This window comes from Arachis hypogaea, chromosome 4, assembly GCF_003086295.3.
Source record: "Arachis hypogaea cultivar Tifrunner chromosome 4, arahy.Tifrunner.gnm2.J5K5, whole genome shotgun sequence".
Lineage (NCBI taxonomy): Eukaryota > Viridiplantae > Streptophyta > Magnoliopsida > Fabales > Fabaceae > Arachis > Arachis hypogaea.
The window spans coordinates 11,849,959-11,864,954 of NC_092039.1; positions in this window are offsets into that span (position 1 = coordinate 11,849,959).

The window sequence follows — 14,996 nt, forward strand, 5'->3', positions numbered from 1 at the left end:
GGGGGTGAGGAGCTCTGCGGCGTCTCGATGATTTAATACAATTTCTTTGTTTTCCATTCAAACACGCTTGTTCTTATCTAAGATGTTTATTCGCGCTTAATTATGGAGAAGGTGATGATCCATGACACTCATCACCTTCCTCAATCCATGAACGTGTGCCTGACAACCACCTCCGTTCTACATTAGATTGAATGAGTATCTCTTAGATTCCTTAATCAGAATCTTCGTGGTATAAGCTGGATTGATGGCGGCATTCATGAGGATCCGGAAAGTCTAAACCTTGTCTGTGGTATTCCGAGTAGGATTCTGGGATTGAATGGCTGTGACGAGCTTCAAACTCCTGAAGGCTGGGCGTTAGTGACAAACGCAAAAGAATCAATGGATTCTATTCCAACCTGATTGAGAACCGACAGATGATTAGCCGTGCTGTGACAGAGCATAGGAACGTTTTCACTGAGAGGATGGGAAGTAGCCATTGACAACGGTGACACCCTACATAGAGCTTGCCGTGGAAGGAACAATGCGTGTGGGAATAGGACTTCAAGGAAAAGTAGAAATTCAAAGGACAAAGCATCTCCAAAACTCCGACATATTTCTCATTACTGCACACCAAGTATTGATTTGATTCTCTTTTATTTTTCCAATAATTTTAAATACTTTGACTTCTTACAATTAAATCCAAATAATCTTATTGGCATCCTGACTAAGATTCATAAAATAAACATTGATTGCTTCAAACCAATAATCTTCGTGGGATCGACCCTTACTCACGTAAGGTATTACTTGGACGACCCAGTGCACTTGCTGGTTAGTTGTGCGGATTACAAATTTGTACACCAAGTTTTTGGCGCCGTTGCCGGGGATTATTGAGTTTGAACAATTGAAGGCTTATTTTATTTCTTAGATTAGGAATAATTTATTTTTGTTGTTATAGAGTCATTAAATTTTGATAGGATAGTTTCTTTTCAAAAATATTATTTTTCTTTATTAATTGTTAATTTTTCGTGAGTTTAGTGTCTTGTTCTAAGTTTGGTGTTAATTGCATATTTTATATTTTCTTTAAAAAAAAATTTTTCGTGTTAGTGTTCTAGATTCTTCCTTGATCTTCAAGTTGTTCTTGTTCACTTTTCTTGGTTGATCTTTAATTTTTCTTGTTCTGTGTCTTTTCTTGTTTTTCTTATACTAATCCAAAGCATTAGTCTTCCAAAAGGAATATACCTATTCAGAACAATTGTTACCTTTTCTACCCAATTGGCTAAAGTATTGGTTTATATTCTTGATGATGGAGCACCAATACTTTTGAAAATCTTTTTCAAAAATAATTTTTCTTTGATTTAATCTTGTGCCAAACTTTAAGTTTGGTGTTTTCTTGTTAATCTTTTTATAATTTTCGAAAATTTTATTAAAGTTTTCTAAAAATTTTAAGTTTGGTGTTCTTCCTTTTGTTCTTGGTGTTCTTGTGAATCTTCAAGGTGTTCTTGAGTTTTTCTTGTGTCTTGATCTTAAAATTTTTAAGTTTGGTGTTCCTTGGTGTTTTCCCTCCAAAAATTTTCGAAAATAAGGAGCATTAGATCTAAAAATTTTAAGTCTTGTGCCTTTTGCGTGTTTTTCTCTTTCATCATAAAATTCAAAATTCAAAAAAAAATTTATATTTTCTAACTAATTTTGAACTTCATTTTTCGAAAATTTTATATAAAAATTCAAATTTCAATTTCAAAATATTTCCAATTTCTTTTATTTATTTCGTTTTTTTTATTTTAATTTAAAAAAAATCAACATATAAATTATCCCTTGTATTCCATCATGGAAGCAAGTAGGAATGAACAGTCCAAGAGGACTCTGGAGTCATATGCTAACCCCACTACTGCTTCATATGGGAGTAGTATCTGTATACCCTCCATTGGAGTTAGTAGCTTTGAGTTGAATCCTCAGCTCATTATCATGGTGCAGCAAAACTGTCAGTATTCTGGTCTTTCACATGAAGAACCTACAGAGTTTCTGGCACAATTTTTACAAATTGCTGACACAGTACATGATAAGGAAGTAGATCAGGATGTCTACAGATTATTACTGTTTCCATTTGCTGTAAAAGATCAAGCTAAGAGATGGTTAAATAACCAGCCTAAGAACAGCATAAAAACATGGAAACAGCTGTCAGAAAAATTCCTGAATCACTATTTCCCTCCAAAACGGATGACACAGCTAAGGCTAAGCATCCAAGGCTTCAAACAAGGAGACAATGAATCTCTTTATGATGCTTGGGAGAGATACAAAGAGATGCTGAGAAAATGCCCCTCTGAAATATTTTCAGAGTGGGTGCAATTAGACATCTTCTATTATGGGCTTACAGAAAAAGCTCAGATTTCTCTAGATCACTCGGCTGGTGGATCTATACATATGAGAAAAACAATTGAAAAAGCTCAAGAGCTTATTGATACAGTTGCCAAAAATCAGCATTTGTACCTAAGTAGTGAATCTTCCATGAAAGAAGAAGCTAAAACAGTAACTGCTGAACTCAGTCCTATAGATCAGGCTAATGAATTCAATCAGCAGCTGGATTTTCTAACTCAGCAGCTAGCCGAATTCAAGGAAATACTACAAGAAACAAGAATGGCTAACAGGAATATGGAAGTACAATTAAAGCAAACAGAAAAGCAACTGTCAAAATAAATAGCAGAAGAATGCCAAGCAGTTCAGTTAAGAAGTGGAAAAACATTAAATACCTCACTTCAAAGAAGTAGGAAGCCAAGAAATGAACAAATGACTACTCAAAATCCCTCTGAGGACAATCAGAGCCCAGAGAGGAATAATGCTGGCGCTGAACGCCCAGCCTATGCTCATTCCTGGCGTTCAACGCCAGAAACAAGCATGAATCCGGCGTTGAACGCCCAAAGGGAGCATGGTTCTGGCGTTCAGACGCCAGTAACAAATGGGGAGATGGCGTCTAACGCCACTCCAGCTTCCACCCCTGGCATCCAAATGCCAGTGGGGGATCAGTCACATACAAGTGCTGATGACAACCCTTCTAAAAAGGCTTCCCAACCCACTTCTGTAGGTAATAAACCTGCAACAACTAAGGTTGAGGAATACAAAGCCAAAATGCCTTATCCTCAAAAACTCCGCCAAGCGGAACAGGATAAGCAATTTGCCCGCTTTGCAGACTATCTCAGGACTCTTGAAATAAAGATCCCGTTTGCAGAAGCGCTTGAGCAAATACCCTCTTATGCTAAGTTCATGAAAGAGATCTTAAGTCATAAGAAGGATTGGAGGGAAACTGAAAAAGTTTACCTCACTGAAGAATGCAGTGCAGTCATTCTGAAAAGCTTACCTGAGAAGCTTAAAGATCCTGAGAGCTTTATGATACCATGCACATTAGAGGGTACTTGTACCAAGCAAGCTTTATGTGATCTTGGGGCAAGTATCAACCTAATACTTGCATCTACTATCAGAAAGCTTGGTTTGACTGAAGAAATCAAACCAACCAGGATATGTCTTCAACTTGCTGATGGCTCCATTAAATACCCATCAGGCGTGATTGAAGACATGATTGTCAAGGTTGGGCCATTTGCCTTTCCTACTGACTTTGTGGTGCTGGAAATGGAGGAGCACAAGAGTGCAACTCTCATTCTAGGAAGACCTTTCCTAGCAACTGGCCGAACCCTCATTGACGTCCAAAAAGGGGAAGTAACCTTGAGAGTCAATGAGGAGGAGTTCAAATTGAATGTTGTCAAAGCCATGCAACATCCAGACACCCCAAATGACTGCATGAGTGTTGATATTATTGACTCTATGGTAAGAGAGGTCAATATGGCTGAGAGTCTTGAATCAGAGCTAGATGACATCTTTAAAGATGTTCAGCCTGATCTGGAGGAATCAGAGAGAATAGTAGAACCTCTGAAAATCCCTCAGGAAGAGGAGAAACCTCCTAAACCCGAGCTCATACCATTACCACCATCCCTAAAATATGCATTCCTGGGAGAAGGTGATACCTTTCCTGTAATCATAAGCTCTACCTTAGAGCCACAGGAAGAGGAAGCACTAATTCAAGTGCTAAGGACACACAAGACAGCTCTTGGGTGGTCCATTAGTGATCTCAAGGGCATTAGCCCAGCCAGATGCATGCACAAGATCCTATTGGAAGGTGACGCCAAGCCAGTGGTTCAACCACAAAGGCGGCTGAACCCAGCCATGAAGGAAGTTGTGCAGAAGAAGGTCACTAAATTACTAGAGGCTGGGATTATTTATCCTATTTCTGACAGCCCCTGGGTGAGCCCTGTCCAAGTCGTCCCTAAGAAGGGAGGCATGACAGTGGTTCATAATGAAAAAAATGAACTGGTTCCTACAAGAACAGTTACAGGGTGGCGTATGTGTATTGATTATAGAAGGCTCAATACAGCCACCAGAAAGGATCATTTTCCTTTACCATTCATAGACCAAATGCTAGAAAGACTAGCAGGTCATGAATACTACTGCTTCCTGGATGGATATTCAGGTTATAATCAAATTGCAGTAGATCCCCAGGATCAAGAGAAAACGGCATTCACATGTTCATCTGGAGTATTTGCATATAGAAGGATGCCATTTGGCCTGTGCAATGCACCTGCAACCTTTCAGAGGTGCATGCTCTCAATTTTCTCTGATATGGTGGAAAAATTCCTGAAAGTCTTCATGGATGACTTCTCAGTATTTGGAGACTCATTCAGCTCCTACCTTAACCATTTAGCACTTGTTCTGAAAAGATGCCAAGAGACTAACCTGGTTTTAAACTGGGAAAAATGTCACTTTATGGTGACTGAAGGAATTGTCCTTGGGCACAAAATTTCGAACAAGGGAATAGAGGTGGATCAAGCTAAGGTAGAAGTAATTGAAAAATTACCACCACCTGCCAATGTTAAGGCAATCAGAAGCTTTCTGGGGCATGCAGGATTCTATAGGAGGTTTATAAAGGATTTTTCAAAAATCGCCAAACCTCTGAGTAACCTGCTAGCTGCTGACACGCCATTTATATTTGATAAAGAGTGTCTACAGGCATTTGAGACTCTGAAAGCTAAATTGGTCACAGCACCAATCATCTCTGCACCAGACTGGACATTACCATTTGAATTGATGTGTGATGCCAATGACCATGCCATTGGTGCAGTGTTGGGACAAAGGCATGACAAGCTTCTGCACGTCATTTACTATGCCAGCCGTGTTTTAAATGACGCACAGAAGAATTACACAACCACAGAAAAAGAGCTACTTGCAGTGGTTTATGCCATTGACAAATTCAGATCCTATTTAGTAGGATCAAAAGTGATTGTGTATACTGATCATGCTGCTCTTAAATATCTACTCACAAAGCAGGATTCAAAGCCCAGACTTATAAGATGGGTGTTGCTTCTGCAAGAGTTTGATATAGAAATAAGAGACAGAAAAGGGACAGAGAATCAAGTAGCAGATCACCTGTCCCGAATAGAACCAGTAGAAGGGGCGTCCCTCCCTCTCACTGAGATCTCTGAAACCTTTTCGGATGAGCAACTCTTTGCCATCTAGGAAGTGCCGTGGTTTGCAGACATTGCAAACTACAAGGCAGTGAGATTCATACCCAAAGAGTACAGTAGGCTGCAATCAAAGAAATTGATCACAGATGCAAAGTACTATCTTTGGGATGAACCATATCTCTTTAAGAGATGTGCAGACGGAGTAATCCGTAGATGTGTACCTAAAAAAGAAGCACAGAAGATCCTTTGGCATTGCCATGGATCACAGTATGGAGGACATTTTGGAAGTGAGCGAACAGCCACAAGAGTCCTCCAAAGTGGCTTCTACTGGCCTACTCTCTATAAAGATTCCCGAGCGTTTGTGCTTAATTGTGACAGTTGCCAAAGATCTGGCAATCTACCTCACAGTTATGCCATGCCTCAACAAGGGATCTTGGAGATTGAGTTGTTTGATGTATGGGGCATTGACTTCATGGGACCTTTCCCACCATCGTACTCAAACACTTATATCCTGGTGGCAGTGGATTATGTATCCAAATGGGTGGAGGCTATTGCAACACCCACTAATGACACTAAAACAGTGTTAAAATTCCTCCAGAAACACATCTTCAGCAGATTTGGTATCCCTAGAGTATTAATCAGTGATGGGGGCACTCATTTCTACAATAAACAGCTTTACTCTGCTTTGGTACGTTATGGAGTTAGCCACAGGGTAGCTACTCCATATCACCCACAAACTAATGGGCAAGCTGAAGTCTCGAATAGAGAACTCAAAAGAATCCTGGAACGGACTGTAATTAACCATAGAAGGGATTGGGCAAGAAGCTTAGATGATGCTCTGTGGGCATACAGAACAGCATTCAAGACCCCTATAGGGACCTCTCCATACCAGCTTGTGTATGGAAAGGCATGTCACTTGCCAGTGGAATTGGAACACAAGGCCTACTGGGCAACCAGATTCCTGAACCTTGATGCCAAGTTAGCTGGAGAAAAACGTTTACTCCAGCTAAATGAGCTAGAGGAATTTAGACTCAATGCTTTCGAGAATGCAAAAATATACAAGGAGAAAGCAAAAAGATGGCATGATAAGAAATTGTCATCCAGAGTCTTTGAGCCAGGGCAGAAAGTTCTGCTATTTAATTCTAGGCTCAAATTATTCCCCGGGAAATTAAAATTCTGGTGGAGAGGTCCATATGTAATTACAAGTGTATCACCATATGGATACGTAGAGCTTCAGGATAATGAATCTAACAAAAAGTTCATTGTTAATGGACAGAGAGTTAAACATTATCTTGAAGGCAATTTTGAGCAAGAATGCTCAAAACTGAGACTTGATTAAAAGCTCAGTAATAGTCCAGCTAATGACATTAAAGAAGCGCTTGCTGGGAGGCAACCCAGCCATTCACAAAATTTAATTTTATTTGTTCTTTTTTTTAATTGATCAAGTTTTACAGGTAGATGCCGGAGTATCTTCAAAAGGTGAAATAGCAATTGATTGAAGTCACAGAGTTACAGGGAAATTTGGAAGCTCACTGGCGTGAAAAAGCCAGTAAGAAACATTTTGGGCGTTGAACGCCCAAAAGAAGCACCCACTGGGCGTTCAACGCCAGTAAGGGTAGCCATCTGGGCGTTAAACGCCAGAAAGGAGCATCTTCTGGGCGTTGAACGCCAGAAAGAAGCACCTTCTGGGCGTTCAACGCCAGATTGTTAGCATCCTGGGCGTTCAGAAAAACGCCCAGTGACAAAGGACTTCCTGGCGTTCAACGCCAGAAAGAAGCATCAGTTGGGCGTTGAACGCCCAGGAGAAGCAGCATTTGGGCGTTAAACGCCCAAAACATGCATCGTTTGGGCGTTTAACGCCAGGATGGTGGGGAGGAGGTAAAATTCGTTTTTCTTTATAATTTTTCTAAATTTTTATGTTTCAATTCATGATTTCTTGCATAAACATGTTTCAAAATGTCATCCTTCAATTCCAAAAGTTTTAATCCTAATTTCTAAAAACACTAATTTCTAAAATCCCTTTTTCAAAAATATCAAATATATCTTAATTCATAAACCCAACTCTTTTCCAATCCAAATCTTTTTCAAATCTTTTTCAACTCATCATATCTTTTGGATTTTGAAATTGCCTCTCCCTCTATTCCTCTCCTGTCCTTTCTTTTGCTTGAGGACAAGCAAACCTCTAAGTTTGGTGTGAGTTGCCATGATCACTGAGCTAAAACTCATCAAGATCATGGCACCTAAGGGAACAAGAAGAGCAAGGATGTGAACTTAAAGGAGCTGAAGCGTCAGAAATTAATTCTTGAAGGCACCCCACAGACTAGAGGAACATCCACTTGTCAAAACACAGGTCGTTGAGTTCTAATCTTTGCCTTAACTCTGTGATAACTATTCTTATTAGAAATTTACCTTAGAAGTTATATATTAGTAGTAGTAATTAGTATCTCTACTTTGATTTTAATTCCAATTAAGTTATAATTTATTTTTCTCATCATCATTAAACATGAATAAAATAGTAGATTTTTAGAATAAAGAGGCAATATTTTTTCGAGTTCTTAATAAGAAAAATTCTAATTAATTATATGTGGTGGCAATACTTTTTGTCTTCTGAATGAATGCTTGAACAGTGCATATTTTTGATATTGAATTTTATGAATGTTAAAATTGTTGGCTCCTGAAAGAATGATGAACAAGAGAAATGTTATTGATGATCTGAAAAATCATGAAAGTGATTCTTGAAGCAAGAAAAAGCAGTGAAAAAGCAAAATCTTGTGCGAAAAAAAAGGAATAAAATAGAAAGAAAAAGAAAAAGCAAGCAGAAAAAGCCAATAGCCCTTAAAACCAAAAGGCAGGGGTAAAAAGGATCCAAGGCTTTGAGCATCAATGGATAGGAGGGCCCAAGGAAATAAATCCAGGCCTAAGCGGCTAAATCAAGCTGTCCCTAACCATGTGCTTGTGGCATGCAGGTCCAAGTGAAAAGCTTGAGACTGAGTGGTTAAAGTCGTGATCCAAAGCAAACAGAGTGTGCTTAAGAACTCTGGACACCTCTAATTGGGGACTTTAGCAAAGCTGAGTCACAATCTGAAAAGGTTCACCCAGTTATGTGTCTGTGGCATTTATGTATCCGGTGGTAATACTGGAAAACAAAATGCTTAGGGCCACGGCCAAGACTCAATAAGTAGCTGTGTTCAAGAATCAACATACTAAACTAGGAGAGTCAATAACACTATCTGAATTCTGAGTTCCTATGGATGCCAACCATTCTGAATTTCAAAGGATAAAGTGAGATGCCAAAACTGTTCAGAGGCAAAAAGCTACAAGCCCCGCTCATCTAATAAGAATCTGAGCTTCACTTAAAACTCTGAGATATTATTGCTTCTTAATTTCTTTTCATCCTATTTTATTTATCTAGTTGCTTGAGGACAAGCAATAGTTTAAGTTTGGTGTTGTGATGAGCGGATATTTTATACGCTTTTTGGGGGTAATTTCATGTAGATTTTAGTATGTTTTAATTAATTTTTAGTAGAATATTATTAGTTTTTAGGCAAAAATCATATTTCTGGACTTTACTATGAGTTTGTGTGTTTTTCTATGATTTCAGGTATTTTCTGGCTGAAATTGAGGGAGCTGAGCAAAAATCTGAGTTAGGCTGAAAAAGGACTGCTGATGCTGTTGGATTCTGACCTCCCTGCACTCGAAATGGATTTTTTGGAGCTACAGGAGTCCAATTGGCGCGCTCTCAACGGCGTTGGAAAGTAGACATCCAGGGCTTTCCAGCAATATATAATAGTCTATACTTTGCGCGAAGATAGACGACGTAACTTGGCGTTGAACGCCAAGTACATGCTGCTGTCTGGAGTTAAACGCCAGAAAAACGTCATGATCCGGAGTTGAACGCCCAAAACACGTTATAACTTGGAGTTCAACTCCAAGAAAGGCCTCAACTCGTGGATAGCTTTAGTCTCAGCCCTAGCACACACCAAGTGGGCCCCAGAAGTGGATTTCTGCACCAATTATCTTAGTTTACTCATATTCTGTAAACCTAGGTTACTAGTTTACTATTTAAACTACTTTTAGAGATTATTCTTGTACCTGATGACATTTTCATATCTGAATTACATACTTTTTGATGGCATGAGTCTCTAAACACCATTGTTGGGGGTGAGGAGCTCTGCGGCGTCTCGATGATTTAATATAATTTCTTTGTTTTCCATTCAAACACGCTTGTTCTTATCTAAGATGTTTATTCGCGCTTAATTATGGAGAAGGTGATGATCCGTGACACTCATCACCTTCCTTAATCCATGAACGTGTGCCTGACAACCACCTCCGTTCTACATCAGATTGAATGAGTATCTCTTAGATTTCTTAATCAGAATCTTCGTGGTATAAGCTGGATTGATGGCGGCATTCATGAGGATCCGGAAAGTCTAAACCTTGTCTGTGGTATTCCGAGTAGGATTCTGGGATTGAATGGCTGTGACGAGCTTCAAACTCCTGAAGGCTGGGCGTTAGTGACAAACGCAAAAGAATCAATGGATTCTATTCCAACCTGATTGAGAACCGACAGATGATTAGCCGTGCTGTGACAGAGCATAGGAACGTTTTCACTGAGAGGATGGGAAGTAGCCATTGACAACGGTGACACCCTACATAGAGCTTGCCGTGGAAGGAACAATGCGTGTGGGAAGAGGACTTCAAGGAAAAGTAGAAATTCAAAGGACAAAGCATCTCCAAAACTCCGACATATTTCTCATTACTGCACACCAAGTATTGATTTGATTCTCTTTTATTTTTCCAATAATTTTAAATACTTTGACTTCTTACAATTAAATCCAAATAATCTTATTGGCATCCTGACTAAGATTCATAAAATAAACATTGATTGCTTCAAACCAATAATCTCCGTGGGATCGACCCTTACTCACGTAAGGTATTACTTGGACGACCCAGTGCACTTGCTGGTTAGTTGTGCGGATTACAAATTTGTACACCACTCATCTCCCTTTAAATGCTTTTTCTTTGACAATAGCTCCTTCATGAACTTGACATAGATAGGCATTTGCTCCAAAACCTCAGCAAAAGGAATATTGATTTGTAACTTTCTGAAGATTTCCAAGAACATTGAGAACTGCTTGTCCTTGGTCTCATTTTGAAGTCTCTGAGGATATGGCATTTTAGGCTTGTACTCAGGAGCCTTTGGCAGTGTAGGATACGTGTCTAGAGAGTCTGGAAATGGGTTGTCTGCACACTTTGGAAGGGCGTGCTCTTCTTCTTCCTTCTTCTCCTCTGGTGCTTCTTTTTCAACTAACTTTTCATTGACCTTGGTCTCAGAGCCAGCTACTTTACCACTTCTCAATTGAATAACCTTGCAATCTTCTCCTGGGTTCACCACTGTATCACCTTGAAATGTACTTGCAGACCTCTCAAGTAATTGCTTGCTCAGTTGGCCCATTAGAACCTCTAAATTTCTAATGGAGGCTCTGGTTTCTTGTATAACTTGTGCTCCGTACTTGCCACTTGTCAACTTATCAAGGTGATAGCCTTGCATTCCTCTCTTGGATTTGGAGTTGTGTTACCAGGAAGGCTATTAGTGGTCCTCTGATCAATTTCATTAACTCTGGTGGCTATTTGACCCATTTGAATCTCTAGGTTCTTGATGGACGCTCTGGTTTCTTGTCTAAAACCTGTCAATATTGCTTCCAAATAATTGTTCTGCTGGACACCGCCCTGAGAACTATTGTTGAAGTTCTGAGGTCTCTGAGGTTGATCCCTCCATCCAAAATTTGGGTGATTCCTCCACCTTTGATTGTATGTCTTAGAATATGGATCATTGTTGGGATTCCTAGGACCACTCCCCATGTAATTCACCTGTTCAGAAGAAGGTTGAGCATAATCATAATTATCATTTGGCACAAAATTACCTGCCATGTCAAAGGAGACTTCCTGTGGTGGATTTTGGGTGTTGATAGCTGAGACTTGCATGCCACCCATCTGTTGAGTAAGTAGATTTATTTGCTGAGACATCAGCTTGTTCTGAGCAAAAAGAGCATTAACAGCTTCTACTTCCAACACGCCTCTCTTCTGAGGGGTCTCAGAGTTCACAAGATTCCTGTTAGATGAGTATAAATATTGGTTTCTAGCAACCAATTCAATAAACTCAATAGTCTCCTCCGGTGTCTTCTTCTTGTGCAATGTATCTCCTGTAGAATTATCTAGGCACATCTTGGACATTTCACCCAAGCCTTCATAAAAGATGTCTAGTTCAGTCCATTTGAAGAGCATGTCCGGTGGGCATTGCCTAGTCAGTAGCTTGTATCTCTCCCAAGCTTCATACAAAGTCTCACCATCCTTCTGCCTGAAGGTCTGAACCTCCATCCTAAGCTTAGTCAGCTTCTTTAGTGGGAAAAATTTTGTGAGAAACTCAGTAACCACCTTGTTCTAAGTATCCAAACTCTCCTTGGGTTGGGAATCTAGCCATAGCTTTGCTCCATCCCTCAGAGCAAACGGAAAGAGCATGAGTTTGTACACATCTGGGTTTACTCCATTTGTCTTCACAGTATCACAAATTTGCAGAAAACTAGAAATAAATTGATTTGGGTCTTCGTGAGGAAGACCATGATACTGGCAGTTTTGTTGCACCAGGGTGACCAGTTGAGGCTTCAACACAAAGTTGTTCGCAGCAATAGGAGGCACCACGATGCTTTTTCCATAAAGATCTGCAGTAGGAGAAGAGTAAGAGCCAAGCACTCTCCTTTGTTGTCCATTCTCATTCGGGTTTGCCCCATTGACATTATCAGTATTATTTGGATCCATAGTGGATTCTGCAGCCTTGTAAAGCCTTGCTTGTTGTAAACGCCGCCTGAAAGTCCTTTCAGGTTCAAGATCAAGGTCTAAGAGATGTTCTTTATCTCTGTTCCTGCGCATAAACAAGCAGAAAATAAGAAAAGGTGGGAATCTCTATGTCAGAGTGTAGAAAATTCCTAGTGAGGTAATCTGTGTAAAATAATAAAATAAAAATACTAAATAAAATAAATAATAAATAGGTAATACCAAACTTAATTTTAGAAATTAGAAAAAATATTGGTGCTATTTATTTATTTAAATTTTTTTCGAAAATTTTTTTATTTTTTTATTTTTTTCTTAAAATAGATTGTAATAAAATTAAAAACAAAACGCCTAATCTAAACAATCAAACAACTAATAGTTGTTAATCACTATCAATCCCCGACAACGGTGCTAAAAACTTAATGCGGTATTTTATAACCCACAAACTAACTGGCAAGTGCACCGGGTCGTACCAAGTAATACCTTACGTGAGTAAGGGTCGATCCCACGAGGATTGATGGATCAAGAAACAATAGTGTTTGATAGGATTAGTTAGACAAACAGAAAATAGTGTTGGAAGTTCAAAGAGCATTAAACAGTAAATTAAGAATTTCAGAAAGCAAGCAGCAATGAGTTGGGAATAAAATATGGAGAAGATAGTTAAGGTTTCAGAGTCATCTATTTTTTCGGATTGACTTTTCTTACTAACTAATTTAATTATGTAAGATTTAATTCATGGCAAACTATGTGTGACTAGACCCTAATTTCTTAGACCTTCCTAGTCTCCTCTAAAATTTATTAACTGCCAATTTCTTGGTCAATTAATTCCAATTAAAGGGTGATGATCAAGTTCCAGTTTATATGCCACAAAAATCCTAATTATCCAAAAATAAGGGAATTATATGTCATGTATCCTGTTAAATACAAACAATTAGAAATTTAGGATAATAGGTTTTCAAGCTATTGTTCAAGTAAAGAGTTTTTTCAAGTTTTACAAGAACTCAATTAGAACATGGGTTATACTTCCGTTCCACCCAAATTCATAAAAATAAAGAACGAAAACAATTATTGAAATATAAATCAAAAGATGGATTAAATTAGAAAGATCAAACAAATCAATCCATACAAATAGACAGAGCTCCTAACCTTAACAATGAAGGATTAGTTGCTCATGGTTCAGAGAAGAAAATAAAGATTCTGGTAAAATGTACTGTTTTCTAATATGATGGCATCAGATCCCTTTTTATAACTAATCCTAATAAATTTAAAATCTAATTATCTAATATTAAAAATAATATCTTTTCCTAAAATAAGATTTGAATTTAAATTTGAATTTAATTGACAAGTCTTCAGCTGATGGGTGGGGACCACTTGATTTGTCCATTCTGCAGATTTTAATCTGTGATTTCTGGGATGGAAACTGGGTCAAAACAGCCCAAAAATCGCCCCTAGCGTTTTTCTGCATTTTTCTGCACGTGGCGCATGTCACGCGTACGCGTCAGTCACGCGTACGCGTCAATGGTCTTTTCGCGAGTCACGCGGACGCGTCGGTAACGCGCACGCATCGCTGAGCAAATCTTCAATCCACGCGTACGTGTCAGTCACGCGCACGCGTCACCATGGATACCTCCAAATCACGTGCACGTGTCAGGCACGCGTGCGCGTCGCTCCTCGCAGCTATCTCCTTTTATTCTTGTGCCGCAGAAACTCCATCAAATTCTGCCGAATGTTACCTAAAATAAACAGTATTGCACAAAACTCAAAATAGCATCCATAGTGGCTAAAATATAATTAATTCTTGATTAAACTCAACAAAATCCATGCAAATTCACTAGGAACAGATAGAAAAGATTCTCACGCATCAGACGCAGCCATCAAGTGAAAGTTTGTTTCCTGCTCTCTGGGCTTTGATCCCCTTGATCAGGAAGCTCAGCAAATGAGACGCCCAATTCCATTGTCGGACTGTCTCCACATGAAGGACAGGTGGCTTATGGGCCGGGGAGACTATGCTTATTGTTGTCGGCAACAAAAAACATTTCTGGATGAAGACAATGAACGTCTTCTTGAATTGTATCAAGTTTTTCTCCCCTTCAACACTCATCTCAATCACATATTTTGTCAAAGATGCCAAAGTAGCACCTTTAAAGCTGTCAATAATTTCCTTCTGTGCTCATTCAGTTTGCTGTATTAAACTTTTTCAGAAAAATGATCCCCTATAATATTTTAATATAAACAAATAAGTTCAAATTTGAACAAGCAGTCAAAAAGGCTCAATTATCAACAAAAATACATTGAATTCATTTTATGTATCCAAATGAACCTCAAATAAACTAAGAAATGAACTGAAATTACTTAAGGAATAAAAAATTTTGTCAATACTTATCAGCAACATTAAGTGAACCTTAATTGACACACAAATAAATCGATATTAGTTCAAATTTGGACATGCACTCAAAAAGGCTCAATCATCAACAAAAGCACATTCAATTTATTTTTGGATCTAAATGAACCTGAAATAAACTAAGAAATGAACCGAATTATTTATTAGAACCAATAAACTAACAACACAGTTCTATTCAATTTCATAGTTACAGAGAAAAATAAATGTAAAAACCAGAAAGTATAATACCGCCTAAATTTAGGCTCAGTGCATGTCTTATTTTGTCACGGGTTGTGTAGATTTTT